The sequence below is a fragment of the Sus scrofa genome, chromosome 13 (genome assembly GCF_000003025.6).
Source record: "Sus scrofa isolate TJ Tabasco breed Duroc chromosome 13, Sscrofa11.1, whole genome shotgun sequence".
Lineage (NCBI taxonomy): Eukaryota > Metazoa > Chordata > Mammalia > Artiodactyla > Suidae > Sus > Sus scrofa.
The window spans coordinates 771,776-788,175 of record NC_010455.5 but is presented as its reverse complement, the minus strand read 5'-3'; the positions used below and the strand labels follow the sequence as shown (position 1 = coordinate 788,175).

General features: G+C 42.9%; 1 protein-coding gene and 1 pseudogene across 3 annotated transcripts in view; both read right to left on the bottom strand.

Moving 5' to 3' along the window:
* Positions 1-16,400, bottom strand: part of CPNE4 (copine 4) — a 595,975-nt gene that overhangs the window by 175,600 nt on the left and 403,975 nt on the right. The gene's annotated exons all lie outside the window — the stretch shown is intronic.
* On the bottom strand, positions 4,183-5,657 carry LOC100739261 (annotated as a pseudogene).

Genomic DNA, 16,400 nt, shown 5'->3' with positions numbered 1-16,400 from the left:
ACATAGCACCTTCCTCTCTCAGGAATGAGTCAGGGACCCCCAAGAGTCTAGAACTCTTGTAATGGGTCACAGATTTCCCTGCTCACTTAGAGTGACAGGAAGCAGGAGGTTCTTTGTTTAAACAGATACTCTCTGACTTCTGGGGGAAGCCATACACTACAGAGCAGCCCAGTGACAAGGAAATGAGGAGGATTTCACACAGTGTATCTGTTCTCCAAGCCAGGGAGGAGAGAAAACCTTTGTAAGAAAAGCAATGATGAAACCCAGTGCAACCACTGAATTTGGACAACAGGCTTGATCAACATGCTTGAAGGTGAATAAGGCCAGGAGGGACCACCTTTTGAGTGCTGTATTTGGAAAGGTTCTAGTTTGGGAGGTTAACACACTATTTAAGAAATCATATTATGTTTAAAGTGAATTCAGTATGTAAACCTTGAGGAGAGATAACCAAAGGTATTTTTTCCCCAAGAGGATTCCTATGTTGTCTATATCAGCTATGTATAAGACAAACAAATAAACTTAAAAAAAAACCATAGCAAAGGAAACTCCAACTTGGATCTGCATTAACAGCTGCTACATCATAATTTACATTATTTAAGGATAAGCTATTAGAGTAAATGGAAAAGATCATGAGGGGCTTAGGAGCCAAACAGGTTCCAGGTTCCAGCTCTACCACTTAGCAGCCTTGAAGAAACTATCTAGCTGTATTCAGTCTCAGTTTCTTCAAATGGATGTAGTGATAATGGTACCCTACTTACCTACCTCTCACAGATGGTGTACTGATTAAATGAGTTGAGGTATGGCGAGTGCCCAGCACAGTGGTTGGTAAATAAAAGTGCCTGGAGAAAGGTACCTGCTATATGTATTATTTTTATTACTTCTGACTCATTGTCCACTGTATTGGTGCACAATGGAGTGGAAACGTACAGGGATAAATGAAAGAGTTAAGCAGCAATGGAAAATGAAGGCATCATATTAAAGAAGGTCAGTTTACTGTTCCAGATAGTGAAGGGTCACATTTTTCCTTGGCATACGCTCTGTTGGGTATGGGGGGCGCTTATCTCCTGGTCTTCTTTCAGCCAACAGAAACTCAAGGATGTCCTTTGTGCTCACACAGAAGGTGCACACAGCTTTCCGAGCACCCTGCATCTCTGGGATTCACCCCTTGCGCCCATCTGCTGAGAACACACAGTTCTCCCTTGAGTGCCCTCAGTGGATGTGAACCTTCATCTGGCATCACTGCTAGTGCTAAGCCACTTGCCGTGCTGGTACCCACGTCACGGCCAATGCCAGTTTCTAGCATCCTGAGGGTTATTTTTCCCTTCCAAAAAGCCACATGGCAGAGTGAGAATGTGACAAAAACTTAGAGCAAGTACCTGTGGACAACCTTGAAGAGACAGGCTTTGAATGTGTGCCTTTCTGCAAAGGTTTCAGGAAGACCATTAATCTTTGCTTTTGGGTGGCTTCAGGTGTAGAAGACAAGAACAGGAACATCTACCCCAGATGATTTCAGAGATTTTACTTAAAACCATTTTTATGAAAACTAGTATGATAAGGGTAAGTATTACATACAATCTGAATTTTGACTATATAAAGTACACAACAAAATTAAGGCAAAATGATAAGTTCAGTTTGATTAACTTCCCAGGACATGGGTTCTGTCATAACATTTTCACCCTTTTCCCTTCCATATTCACTCCTGAAAAAACATTAGTCCCTCCATGTGTCTCAAGTGTCTATAGTGGTCACTCCTTAATAACAGGTTTCAGATCCTGAGTCCTTGTTCTTTCCAGGGACCCTGCTGAGCATCTTATATCTGTTTTCTCATTTGATTCTCACAATAGTTCTAGCACTATTATCATCTCCATTTTGCAGATGAAGAGACTGAGGCATAAATGGCTATAAGAATTTGCCTCTGGACATACATTTGAGTGTGGCTAAGCTGGCATCTGACTCAAAACCACCTGGTTCCACGGTGGTATGTACACTTACTTGAGCATCATGAAACAGCACCTCGGACATGGACCACATCATTCCCACTGCTCCTGCATCCACCGTTCCCTGGCCAACTAAACGGTGCAAGGAAAAGGAATCTTCTTTTACCACTGAAGTTATGAAGAAGGTAAATGCTGGTTTTCTTTTTATTTGATCATATCAGACAAAAGAATGATTTTGAAAAACAAGAAAAATTCCCATCCATGCCTAAAGATTACAGCCTGTGGAGCCACAAAGGAAAAGGAGGTCTACCTGCCCTTCACATAGTTCCTGTTACTTATCTGGCATGCCACTCTACACACAGAAAATGCTTAGCAAAGGATTCTGATTTTAAGACATCAAGTTCACATTTTCATCTAAGAAAAATGAAATGTCCTTACATACTCAATGATTAAAAAAAAAACCCTTTATGATTTGTTCATATGTGGTGTGTTCGATGAATTTCCTTCCAAAAGTGAAAATAAAACAGCCTATTTGCGGTATCTCATCCCTTTCCTGCTACCAACTACCACCTACAGGTATCATCTTCAGACCCACAGGTCAAGCCACAAAGTGGCAATCCCCCCTGGATTCTTTAGACACCCTGAGCTTAGGGTGTTAGCATCACCTTCTATGCCCCATCCCACTCCTCATTCTGATTCTCCTCAAAGAGAGTCACGTTGCTCCTCCAGTAAGTAACCTAAGCTAGATGCCAGCAACTCCTTATCCCTCACCCAGTCTTATTGGTTCTGCTCTTGGACAAACTCCCCTCTGCATCTCTTCTCAACTTTAATTGCCACTGTCCTCATATCGTTCCTATTATTGTAACAGCCTCCAAACTGGTTTCACTGCCTCCACATCCCTCCTCTCCCATCCATCATTACAGGAATGCCAAAGCGACACACACATCCAATCTTGACCTTCCCCTTGTTAAAATCCCTCAAGGTCTTCAGTGCATCAAGGCCTAGCTCTCCAGACTTTAGAGAAAGGCTCCTGAGAGCATCACGGACAGCTCCCCCCTCCTGTATAGCCCCATTTATCCTTTTCCCAACTCTCTTGCCCATTCCTGAGTCACTTAAAGTCATTTTCATTCTTATGCTGCTGTGCACCTGCCAGCCTTTTGCCCAGAGTCCGTATTTCTTTCTCTGCTGGTGAATCCCTACTCATTTTTTGAGATACAGGTCCAGAGTGGTACACCTTTTCTGTGAGACCTCCTTGACTCCATCTAGGCAGAAGTAAGTCTTTCCCATAGAGACTCTGGAAAAAACTCATTGAAGCACTTAATAATATTTTGATTATTTATTCACTAGTCTGTGTCTCCCAGCTATTTATAAGCTCTTCTGGGGCAAGGCCCCTGTCTTTTTCATCTATGTGCCTCCAGTACCTAGCATGGTATTGGGCATACCCAGAGCACCTGTTAATGCTTATTGAAAAAAATGAATAAATGGAAGAATGAAACTTACTATGTCAAAATAAAGGTTCATACTGATCTGAAATTTTCAAAATTAACTGATCAATAAATGTGACTTCAGCACGAGTGATATACAAAGTATGATGACATCTTAGAAACAAATAACAAGTTCTTTTCCGAAGAACCTGGGGGCCAGATAAATATGTATAAAAATAAATGCTAATTAAGAGAGAAATTATTTTTTTAATTAAACCTTATTTATTTTTAAAACCAAACCACTAGGAAAATATATCATCGTCTTGGAACAGCAAAGAGACAGGCTATATTATCATTTCAAGTAATAAGTTGGTAACAAGACAACAGGGTCCTTATCAAAACAATAAGGTGCCAGAACTGGGACAAGAACAAAGGCCCTGAAAAAAGTGGTCAAGGAGTCACAGCTGGCCCCTGAGTTGCTTACTCTTTCTCTGTTGATCTTCATGTTGCCAAGGGATTGTCTCAACAGAGCCCTGTTATTTCAGGTGGCAAAGTAAGCAATACTGGGTTTAGGCTTTCATTCGCTTTTTTTTTTTCTTTTTTGCTTTTTAGGGCCATACTTGTGGCATATGGAGGTTCCCAGGCTAGGGGTCAAACTGGAGCTACAGCTACTGGCCTACGCCTCAGCTGCAGCAACGCCAGATTCAAGCTGTGTTTGTGCCTACACCACAGCTCACAGCAATGTCAGATCCTCAATCCACTGAGCGAGGCCAGGGATCAAACCTGAAACCTCATGGCTCCTAGTCGGATTGGTTCCCCTGCACCACGAAGGGAACTGCTAGGCTTTCATTCTATTCTGATTTATGAAAACCAGATTTTTCCAAATCCAGTACTTCACAACTCTCTTAATTAAGCAGACAACAGTTCCTCTTCCACTGTTCACTCCAAAATCCTAGTATACAGCACAATCAAGATCCCCTTCAAGGGTGAGTGTCACTGTAAGATTGTTCTGTCTCTCTGCTGCAGACAGCCTCAAGGCCCATTGTGGCTGCTGGTGAAAGGGAAGACTTGCTTTCCATACCAGTGTGACATCACCTCTCATATTTTTGCAGGGTCTCCAGACTGAAAGATGTAAATACGTGAGCATTTTAAGTAAGGCACATCTACATCTCCATGGCCAAAAATGAATACTCACAAGGACCCTTTCAAAGTTCTTATCCAAACTCTTGCTCCCAACTCCACGTCTTAAGCTAAATAGATGTATTTAGCTTGTATATAAAAGAAAACCAAGCAAAACAAAACCCCAGAAGCCCCCTTTCACCTAAATTGGTGACCTTGAGGATTTTGTTTTATTGTAGTTTGTGGAAAATGGCATGGTGTGTGTTGATCCGTCTGGTAAACAGGAGGTTGGCTGGCAACAAACATAAATACCTCTCCTCACACTCCACTAGATCACAGGCAGGTTAAAGGAAGCTGTCAGCCTGCTGGTATCTGTGTACTAAGATAATCTGGTACCTAGGAGGGCTCTGGTTTGGTACAAGAAAGGTTCGCTACTGCCAGGGTAAGCACTTGCTACATGAAACTGAGGCTCTCAAAAACTCTCTTGTGCAATCTCTGACCCAAATTTTAGCACCGTTTTTTTCCCATTTCACTTTTTAGGATTGAAACACAAGGGAACCAGTGTCTAGAGGCAAGTGACAGAGGCCTTGAACTTGCTTCCCATCTGTAATTTCTTCATTCATAAACTTTGCTTGAAAGACCCAAAACCCCATTCCTCTTTTTTAAATAGATTCCTGCCCTCAGACCCGATGGCCAACAGAAGTCCCATGGACGAGAGTGACTCCTTCAACTTCTTGGTCGTGGTTGGGACGAGGTTCATGTGGTCATCCACACACTTGGTCACACAACTCTCCAGCTGCCGCTTCACCTGGAGCTCCTTATTGGCTACATCTATTGAATCTTTGGCTTTGTTGTTGCAATGCAAAGTGCACCGGGCCAGGTGGTCCTGGAACTTCTCAAATTCGCTCATGATCAGGAACTGGGCTTGAGCCAGAGGTGCATGGCAGTGCTCAATGCACTGATGCACCTGCTGCGTGGATGCCTGACTGTCCTCACAGCAGCCAGCACTGCATAGGAACACGAGGTCCTGCATCTTCTGGATGTTCCCTCTCTCCAGCTTCTTCACCATAGCGCCCCCTGCCTCCTGCACCCAGAGCTGCTGCAGCTCCGCATGGTGACCACCAGCTGCTCCCTGCTGCACTGGTTCCCACATAGAAATTACTTTCTTCTTCTTCTTTTTTTTTTTTTTTTTTTTTTTTGCTTTTTAGGGCCGCACCCATGGCATACTGAGGTTCCCAGAATAGGGGTTGAATGCGAGCTACAGCTGCTGCTGCCGGCCTACACCACAGCCACAGCAACATCAGATCTGAACTGCGTGTGTGACCTATACCACAGCTCATGGCAACACTGGATCCTTAACAAACTGAGCGAGGCCAAGGATGGAACCCACAAATGGTTCCTAGTGGATTAATTTCTGCTATGCCACAACGGGAACTCAGTATTATATTTCTGTTTGTTTGTTTGTCTCTATTACTCAATGAATTTACTACATTTATAGTTGTACAATGATCATCACAATCCAATTTTATAAGATTTCCATCCCACACCCCCAGCACATCCTCCCACCCTCGAAATGTCTCCTTTGGAAACCAGAAGGTTTTCAAAGTCTGTGAGTCAGTATCTGCCCTGCAAAAAAGTTCAGTCTGTCCTTTTTTCAGACTCCACATGTCAGTGACAGCATTTGATATTGGTGTAACAATATCTGACCGACTTCACTTAGCATGATAATTACTAGGTCCAACCAATTGCTAAAAATGCCAGTATTTCGTTCCTTGTAATGGCTCAGTAATATTCCATTGTGTACATGTACCACATCTTCTTTACCCACTCCACTGTTGATGGACATTTAGGTTGTTTCCATGTCTTGGCTATTGAAAATCATGCTGCACTGAACATCACAGTACATGTGTCTTTGCGAGTCCTGGTTTTCTCTGGATAGATGCCCAGGAGTGGGACTGCTGGATCAAATGGAAGTTCTATTTTTAGTTTTCTGAGGAATCTCCATATTGTTTTCCACAGTGGTTGCACCAATTGACAATCCCACCAACGTGTACTAGGGTTCCTTTTTCTCTACACCTTCTCCAGCACTTCTTGTTTGTAGACTTTCTGATGATGGCCATTCTGGCTGGTGTAAGGTGGTATCTCAGAGTGGTTTTGATTTGAATTTCTCTAATAATGAGTGATGTTGAACATCTTTTCATGTGTTTTTTGGCCATCTGTATGTCTTCTTTGGAGAACTGTCTGCTTAGATCTTCTGCCCATTTTTTGGTGGGATTGTTTGTTTTTATGGTATGGAGCTGCAGAAGGTGTTTATAAAATTTGGAGATGAATCCCTTGTCAGTCGACTGACTTGCAAAGATGTTCTCCTATTCTGCGGGTTGTCTTTTTGTTTTGTTTAGGGTTTGCTTTGCTGTGCAGAAACTTTTAAGTTTAATTAGATCCCATTTGTTTATTTTTTCTTTACTGTCATTACTCTAAGAGGTGAATATGAGAAGATGTTGCTGTCATTTATGTCGGAGAGTGTTTGGCCTATGTTTTCCTCTAAGAAGTTTATAGTGTCTGGTCTTATATTTAGGTCTTTAATCCATTTTGAGTTTCTTTTTGGTATGGTGTTAGGGAGTGTTCTAATTTCATTCTTTTCCATGTGACTGTCCAGATTTCACAGATTGAACAGGCTGTCTTTTCTCCATGGTATATTCTTGACTCCTTTGTCATAGATTAGTTGGCTGTAGATGCATCGGTTGAATTCTGGGCTTTCTATCCTATTCCCCTGATGTATATTTCTGTCTTTGTGCCAGTACCATACAGTTTTGATGACTGTTGCTTTGTAGTATAGCCTGAAGTCTGGGAGCCTGATTCCTCTAGCTCCATTTTCCTTTCTCAGGATGTCTTTGGCTCTTATGGGTCTTTTATGCTTCCAAACAAACTTTAAAATATTTTGTTTGAGTTCAGTGAAAAATGTCCTTGGTAATTTGATAGGGATTGCATTGAATCTGTAGACTGCCTTGGGTAGTACAGTCATTTTGATAATATTGACTCTTCCAATCCAAGAGCATGGTATGTCTTTCCATCTATTTTTGTCACCTTTGATTTCTTTCATCAGCATCTTATTGTTTTCAGAGTAGAGGTCTTTCGTCTCTTTAGGTAGGTTTACTCCTAGGTATTTTATTCTTTTGGATGCGATGGTAAAAGGGATTGCTTCCTTAATTTCTCTCTGATATTTCATTGTTAGTATATAGAAATTCCATCAATTTCTGTGTGTTAATTTTGTATCCTGTGACTTTGCCAAATTCGTGGATGAGCTCTAACAGTTTTCTGGTAGAGTCTTTAGGATTCTCTAGGTATAGTATCATGTCATCTGCAAATAGTGATAGTTTTACTTCTTCCTTTCCAATTTGGATTCCTTTTATCTCTGTTACTTCTCTGACTGCTGTGGCTAGGACTTCCGAAACTATGTTGAAGAGTAGTGGCGAGAGTGGACATCCTTGTCTTGTTCCTGATCTCGGTGGGAATTCATTCAGCTTTTCACTATTGAGAAGGATGTTAACTGGGTTTGTCACATATGGCCTTTATTATGTTGAGGTAGGTTCCCTCTATGCCCACTTTCTGAAGGGTTTTTATCAGAAATGGGTGTTGGATTTTGTCAAAGGATTTTTCTGCATCTATTGAAAGGATCATACGGTTTTTATTCTTCAGTGTGTTAATGTGGTGTATCACACTGATGGATTTATGGATATTGAAGAACCCTTGTATCACTGGGATAAATCCCAATTGATCATGATGTACAATCCTTTTAATGTATTGCTGGATGCGGTTTGCTAGTATTTTGTTGAGGATTTTTGCATTGATGTTCATCAGTGCAATTGGCCTGTAGTTTTCTTTTTTTTTGTGGTATCTTTGTCTGGTTTTGGTATCAGGTGATGGGGCCTCATAGAATGAGTTTGGGAGTGTCCCTTTTTGGAATAGTTTCATAAGGATAGGCATTAGCTCTTCTCTAAATGTTTGATAGAATTTGCCTGTGAAGCCATCTAGTCCTGGACTTTTGTTTGTTGGAAGTTTTTAAATCACAGTTTCAATTTCAGTTCTTGTGATTTGTTTGGGCATGTTTTCTATTTCATCTTGGTTTAGTCTTGAAAGAATTTACTTTTCTAAGAATTTGTACAATTCTTCTAAGTTTTCCATTTTATTTGCATATAGTTGCATATAGTAGTCTCTTATGATCCTCTGTATTTCTGTGATTTCTGTTGTTACTTCTTTTTCATTTCTAATTTTATTGATTTGAGTCTTCTCTCTTTTTTTGTTGAGAAGTCTTGCTAAGGGTTTATCAATTTTATTGATCTTTTCAAAGAACCAGCTTTTTGTTTCATTGATCTTTTCTATGGTTTTCATTTCTATTTCATTGATGTCTGCTCTGATCTTTATGATTTCTTTCCTTCTACTAACTTTAGGTCTTGTCTGTTCTTCTCTCTTGAGCTGCTTTAGATGTCAAGTTAGCTTATTTATTTGAGCTTCTTCTTGTTTCCTGAGGTGGGCTTGTATTGCTATAAACTTTCCTCTTAGAATGGCTTTTAGCTGCATCCCATAGGTTTTGGAGTGTTGTATCTGTGTTGTCATTTGCTTCTAGGTATTTTTAGATTTCCTCTTTGATTTCTTCAGTGATCCATTGGTTGTTCAGTAGAATGTTGTTTAGTCTCCACGTTTTTGTGTTTTTTTTTGCAGATTTCTTCTTGTTTATTTCCAATCATATAGCGTTGTGGACAGAAAAGATATGATTTCAATTTACTTAAAGTTACCGAGGTTGGATTTGTAGCCCAGGATGTGATCAATCTTAGAGAATGTTCCGTGTGCACTTGAGAAGAATATGTGTTCTGTTGCTTTGGGATGGAAAGTCCTATAAATATCTATTAAGTTCATCTGGTTTAATGCTTCATTCAGGGCCCGTGTTTCCTTATTGATTTTCTGTCTGGATGATCAGTCCATTGCTGTAAGTGGGGTGTTACAGTCCCCCACTATGATTGTGTTATCATTGATTTGTCCTTTTACGGTTGTTATCAGTTGCCTTATATATTGTGGTGAACCTATGTTGGGTGCATAGATATTTAAAATTGTTATATCTTCTTCTTGGATTGATCTTTTGATCATTACATAGTACCCTTCTTTGTCTCTTAAAATATTCTTCATTTTAAGGTCTGCTTTGTCTGAGATGAGTATTGCTACTCCAGCTTTCTTGTGATTCTAATTTGCATGGAATATTTTCCTCCATCCTCTCACTTTCAATTTGTATGTGTCCCTAGAAGTGAAGTGGGTCTCTTGAAGAAAGCATATATATGGATCTTGTTTTTGTATCCATTCATCCAGTCTATGTCTTTTGGTTGGGGCGTTTACTCCATTAACATTTAAGGTAATTATTGATATGTATGTTCTTATTGCCATTTTATTAATTGCTTTGGATTTGTTTTTGTTGCTCTTTTTCCTTCCCTTCTTCTCTTGTTCTCTCCTCTTCTGGTTTGTTGACAATCTTTAGTGTTGATTTTTCTCATTTGTGTATAAATTGTAGATTTTTGGTTTGCAGTTATTCTGAAGTTTTGATATAAGAGTCTATATGTATATGAGATTGTTTTATGTTGTTGGTCTCTTAATGGCAAGTTCATCTCCAGTGTCCCGCATTTGTACCCACCTCTTCTCATGATTTCTGATTTTGGAGGCATAATTGTGCATGGATGATTTCGTATCTTTACTGTATATATACCTTTCCTGGTGAGCCTTGTCATTCGTGGAATTTTTGTTGCCTGTTGCTGATCTTTTCTTTCCTGCCTAGAGAAGTTCCTTTAGTATTTGTTGTAAGGCTGGTTTAGTGTTGCTGAATTCTCTCAGCTTTTGCTTATCTGAGAAGGTTTTGATTTCTCCTTCAAATCTGAATGAGAGCCTTGCTGGGTAGAGTAATCTTGGTTGGAGGTTTTTTCCTTTCATCACGTTAAGTATATCATGCCACTCCCTTCTGGACTGCAGAGTTTCTGCTGAAAAATCTGCCGGTAACCTTATTGGGGTTCCCTTGTATGTGACTTGTTTCTTTTCCCTAGCTGCTTTCAAGAGTTCCTCTTTGTCTTTAATTTTGGTCAGTTTGATTATTATGTGTCTCGGGGTATTCCTCCTTGGGTTTATTTTATATGGTACTTGTTGTGCCTCCTGGATTTGAATGAGTGGTTCCTTTCCCATGTTAGTGAAGTTTTCGGCTGTTATCTCCTTGAATATTTTTTCTGTCCCCTTCTCTCTCTCTCCTTCTGGCACCCGTATAATATGGATGTTGGTGTGTTTAACGTCCCAGAGTTCGCTGAGACTCTCTTCATTTGTCTTCAATCTTTTTTCTCTTTTCTGTTCTGCACCCGTAATTTCTTCTAATCTGTCCTCCACCTCGCTTATTCGTTCTTCTGCCTCCTGCATTCTGCTGTTAGCTGCTTCTAGTGAATTTTTTAATTTCAGTTATTGTATTTTGCATCTCTTCATGTTTAAGTTATATATCTGGTATCTCTTTGGTCATTGTTTCCTGTAAGTTATCCATCTCTGCCTCCAGTTAATTTCCAAAGTCTTGCATCTTCTTCAGCATCAACAGTCTAAAGTCTTTTTCCTGGAGGCTGAGAATCTCCTGATCACTTAGCTGTTTTTTTTTGTTTTTTTTTTTTCTCCCTCATCTGAGTTATAGCTCTGTGTCTTTTCATTTTTATAGGTTTTTGGTGTGGTGACCTTTTTACAAATAATCGAGTTGTAGCCTCTCTTACTTCTGGTGTTTGCCACCCTTGTGGCTAAAGTTGGTATAGGGGGCTTGCTGTAGGCTTCCTGATGCGAGGGACTGATCCCTGCCCATTGGTACGTGGAGCTGATTCTAATCCCTCTGGTGGGTGGGGCTTAGTCTCTGGATGGGATTAGAGGCAGCTGTGTGCCTGGGGAGTCCCTAGGCAGCCTGATTACTGATGGTTGGGGCTGTGATCCCACCTGGATTGTTGTTTGCTCTGGGGCTTCTTCTCAGCACTGATGGGTAGGGCAGATTTTCCCAAAATGGCCACCTCCAGAGAAAGGCACACTGCTGAATATTCCTAAGAGCTTTGCCTCCAATGTTCTTCCCCCACAGAAAACCACATTCACCCCTGTTTTCCCAGGAGGTCCTCCAAGAACTGCAGTCAGTTTTGACCCAGATTCCTATGGAGTCTTTGCTCTGCCTTTGCACCCAGTGCACGTGAAAGTCTGTGTGTGCCTTTTAAGAATGGGGTCTCCATTTCCTCCAGTGCCATGGAGCTCCTGTGCACAAACCCCACCAGGCTTCAATGCCAGGTGCTCTGGGGCTCTTTGTCCCAGTGCCAGATCCCCACATGTGGGATTTTGATGTGGGGCTCAGAACTCTCACTCCTATAGGTGAGTCTCTGTGAACCAGTTACTTTCCAGTCTGTGGGGTTTCCCACCAGGGTGGTATGAGGTTCCTTATATTGTTTCATCATCCCTCCTACCTCTTGATGTGGTCTCCTCTTTGTCTTCTGGAGTAGGGTATGTTTTTGAAGGTTTCCAGTCCATTTGGTTGAAGATTGCTCAACATCTAGTTGCATATTTTGTTGTTTTTAGGACAGAAGTTCATGTCCAGTACTTCTATTCTTCCATCTTAATCCCATTGAAACTGAGGTTTTGAAGGGTAATTTTAAAATTGTTGTTTCTTGGAGATCGATGGAAAAACTCAAGCCTCCTTCAGGGAGTATGTGAGGTAAAAATTTTTGATAATAATAAGTATTTTTGTAATAATTCTGAGACATAAGTTGCGTTTTTCACCCTCATCCTCTTTCAAGTAGGCAGTAGTTTTTCATGATGTCATCAGATTCTTGATAGGGTTTTCTCTGAGCAGGAAGGTAAGATGGATCTGCAAACCCTGATTCCACTCCAGATGCCCCCCCCACTGGTGTCACCGTATATCCTGGATGGTAGAGCCTAACTGTGGAGTGTCCTGGGGCTCAGGGAGTTGTCACATCTACACAGGATCCAGGGTCCTGGTATCCCCTCGCTGGCATCCAGGAGGTTAAGTTGTTGGTCCCCGTGAGCCCAGCTCCTTCCAGCCTTGCTGCTCATCAGCTGCCCAGGGTACCCCTCTGAGATCCTCTATTCTTTTCTTTTTTTTAGTGGTTGCACCTGTACTACATGGAAGCTCCTGGGCCAGGGACTGAATCTATGCTGCAGCTGTGACCTACGCCACAGCAGCAGAAACACCAGATCTTTAACCCAGTGTGCCAGGCTGGGGATCGAACCTCTTCCTCTGCAGTCATCCAAGTCACTGCAGTCTGATTTTTAACCTACGGCACCTGGGTGGGAATTCCATGAGAGAAATTACTTTAATGAATTGACAAAATTGAACTTATCAAGGCCATGTAATATGAGCTAATTAATGAATGACATGGAGATTAATTCCTGGAGCTTAGAGTTTGAAGAGGTCACTGTGGCCTGGGAAAGTGGTTCAATGGACTCCACAGTGCAAGTGGCAAAAAAAAAAAAAAAAAAATTAGCCTGCAGTGGTTCAAATGTCACAGGGAATCTATTGGCTGAAATTTCCAGGAAAGGTACTTCTATCTAGTGACTATCATTTGATTTCTATCTTCCGCCTCATAACTCCATGTTCTTCTATTGAAAGGTCTATTTCCAGACTTAACAGGCTCTCCTTTTCTGTCCCAGAAAGCTCCAGGAAATATATGTTTATATCTCATTATGCCTGATATTACTCAATATTTAAAGGCCATTTTCTATATGGCCATATTTTGTATATGATGGGAAATGGTATGAAAATGATCAGGATCTGATAGCTAAAAGTGCAGGGAGACAGGCTATGGGGTGGACAACCAACAGTCTGTATAGCAGATGCCATCGGTGCCCTGCTCTTATCCCTATGCCCTAAGACCTGAGTGCAGAGCACTCACTTCTGACCACCTGCACCTGTATTTCTTTGGTTGCAGACTTCTACAGGTCTTTGCAGCTGGCTTTGCACCCATGCAAGAAGCCATAAATGCCAGGTGATTAATGTTCCCTTCCTGAGAACAGCCATTGATGACTGATGATAGCAAGTACACTCCACAGGTATAACACCCCACTTCCCTCATCCCAAGGGTGAGATCACCCTGTGGTGTTTGCTCTAAACCAAGTGTCCCGGCCCAACTACACTCTAGCTGCCCACTGTGGTACCTGCCTGGACAACATACCCTCCCAGGCTGCCCTCCTTTTCCTGCCTCACTTCTCTCCACTGTGCTGCTTCCTTTACCTCCTTTGACTTCCTATCTCAGAGTTGGCTTCTTGAGGAATCCAAACAAAGATACTCTGCACCATATGCCAAATTCCTTCCTGAATCCAGAGGCTCTGTATGCAAAATTCCCATCTGCTCAGAATGTGTTTCCTCTCTCTCTCTCACTCTCCTTTCCAGTCTCAGGGTAAACGTCACTTTCTTCAGGAAGTCTTCAAGTCCCTATCCACTGACACCATCCTTTCAATGTTTGTTCTCCTATTCTCTACTTCTCCCTAACAATGGTTGTGATTTAATCAATTATTTGTGTAACTGTTTGTTTAACATCTTTATCCCCAACTATACTGTGAGCTGCTTGAGGGCAAGGACAGTGTTTCTGGCCTGCTGCTCTATTGCTGATCCCTGGCACAATGCCTGGAATGAAGCAGAAGGTCAAGAACTGACTGAATGTTGGAAAGATGAGCCTTAGGAAAGACGTAAGTTTGAGGTTGCTTCACATCAACACAATTAAAGCTCTGGATGAAAAGGATCTTTTATTCACATGACTTTTGAAGGTTCTTCATTTATTTCTTGGGACAGAATATAACTGTAATACATGGGAGGGATACCCATTATCTAAGGGAGAATCTTGAAATGGCTCCTTTGTGTCTATAAAAATTCCATTTTAATCACCATTTAATTTTATTTATACACTGCAGAATTTCACCTAAAATCCAACACTCATTCATTCACTTATCCTTCATTAAATGTCTACTTACAGGGCCATGTACCTGGCAAGAACCTTGAACTACCTGTCATCGACTCTTCAGAAGTGAGAGGGGACCAAGATGGCAGAGGAGTAAGACGTCGTGCTTACCTTCTCCTACAAACACATCAAAAAAACACATCTACATGTAAAACGACTCACATAGAACATCTACTGAATGCTGGCAGAAGAACTTAAACCTCCAAAAAGGGCAAGAAACTCTTCACATAACTGGGTAGAACAAAAGAAAAAAGAGAGTGAGAGAGAGAAAAGGAGTCAGGACAGGACTAACATTCCTGAGAGGGAGCCGGGAAGGAGAAAATGAACCTACACACTGGGAAGCCACCTTGCTGATGGAAAGATCAGCCTAGACAGAGGGACCTCAAAGTCTCTGAGAAAAGTGCAGCAGCTGGACTGAGGACAAAGTAGAGTAAGAGCTGCACAGGTCATCTGCAGCACTGCCCAGGACTCCACAGCCTGAGATGCTTGGGAGGAGGCTGGGCGCTGGGACTCAGGCTCTGGAGGTCAGTTCCAGGGAGCCAACTAGGGTTGGCTGTGTGGGGATGGCCTGAGGGGCTTCGGAGTGCTATGCCATGGGTGGGGGAGCGGTATGCTATGGGCTGGGGAGTGGAATGCCATGGCAGAGGGAACCCGGGAGAAGGTCTGAACCCGCAGGAGAGACAAGGCGCCATTGCTGGGGAGAGCGAGAGGAGGAGGGGTGGACTGTCATAGGGAACTCCCTGCACCAGAGTGTGAACATATTTGCAGGCTCTCAGAGGGCGGGGTTCCTCTGGTAAAGGCTATGGGTGGTGAGAAGACACTTGCTAAGGCTACCGGAGACCAGGCGCTTCTTGGGAAGGGTATTGGTGGCTATAGACCTTTTGTGTGGGCTAAGGCCAGTGAGGAACTAAGTGCAATGTGGTGCCTCTTGCATGATCTATAGGCAGCAGGGATGGACTGTGGTGGTTGTCTTGAAGGCCAGAGGGAGGTGTGGCCTGCCATCACTGGGGGCCTGTGAGTGGGCTCCACCTGCAGCCCCAGGAACTTCATGGGTCAGCACAAATAAAAAAGAGGGCACTGCAACCAAGCACCATACATTGTTGCTCTCACCCACCTGGAAACACACCTGGCCTGCAGCTGCCACTGCCAAACACTCTGGGCAGCTCCCAGATGCTTGATCACTACAACTAGGAACAGCTGGTACAGCACCTCTTGCATGGGGTAAGCGGGACGGGGTGCTTCTTGCATGGTCTGCAGGTGATGGGGGCAAACCACTGAAGTTATCTCTGACTCCAGAGGTGGGCATGGCCCACCACCACTGGGGATCCCTGAACAAGAACCACTTGCAGCCCCAACCACCTCAGAGGGCGCCACAGAGGAGGACATTGCAATGGAACACCATGTGTTGTTGCTCTCACTCCTCTGGGAACACGCCAGCCCTGCAGGTGCCACTGCCAAACGCTCTGGGCAGTGCCCAGATGCTTGATCACTGTCTCTTCCCAGGTACCTATGACAAGGAGCTGGTACAGCACCTCCTGTGGGGGCTAAGTGGGATGAGGTGCTTCTTGTGTGGTCTATGGGTAGTGGGGGCAAACCACCACAGTTATCTCTAACTCCAGAGGTAGGTGTGGCCTGCCATCACTAGGGGTCCATGAACAGGCACCACGTGTGGCCCCAATCACTTCAAGGGCATTGTGACCAAACCACCTGTTGTTGCTCTCACACTCTTGGGAGCACACTGGCCCTGCTGACACTACTGCCAAATGCTCTAGGCAATGCCCACACACTTGATCCCTGTCACTTCCCAGGATCCTGCAACTAGGAGCAGACTGTGCAGCACCTCTTGTGTGGGCTAAGTGAGATGGAGTGCTTCTTGCATGGTCTGCAGGTGGCAGAGGCAAACCACTGCAGTT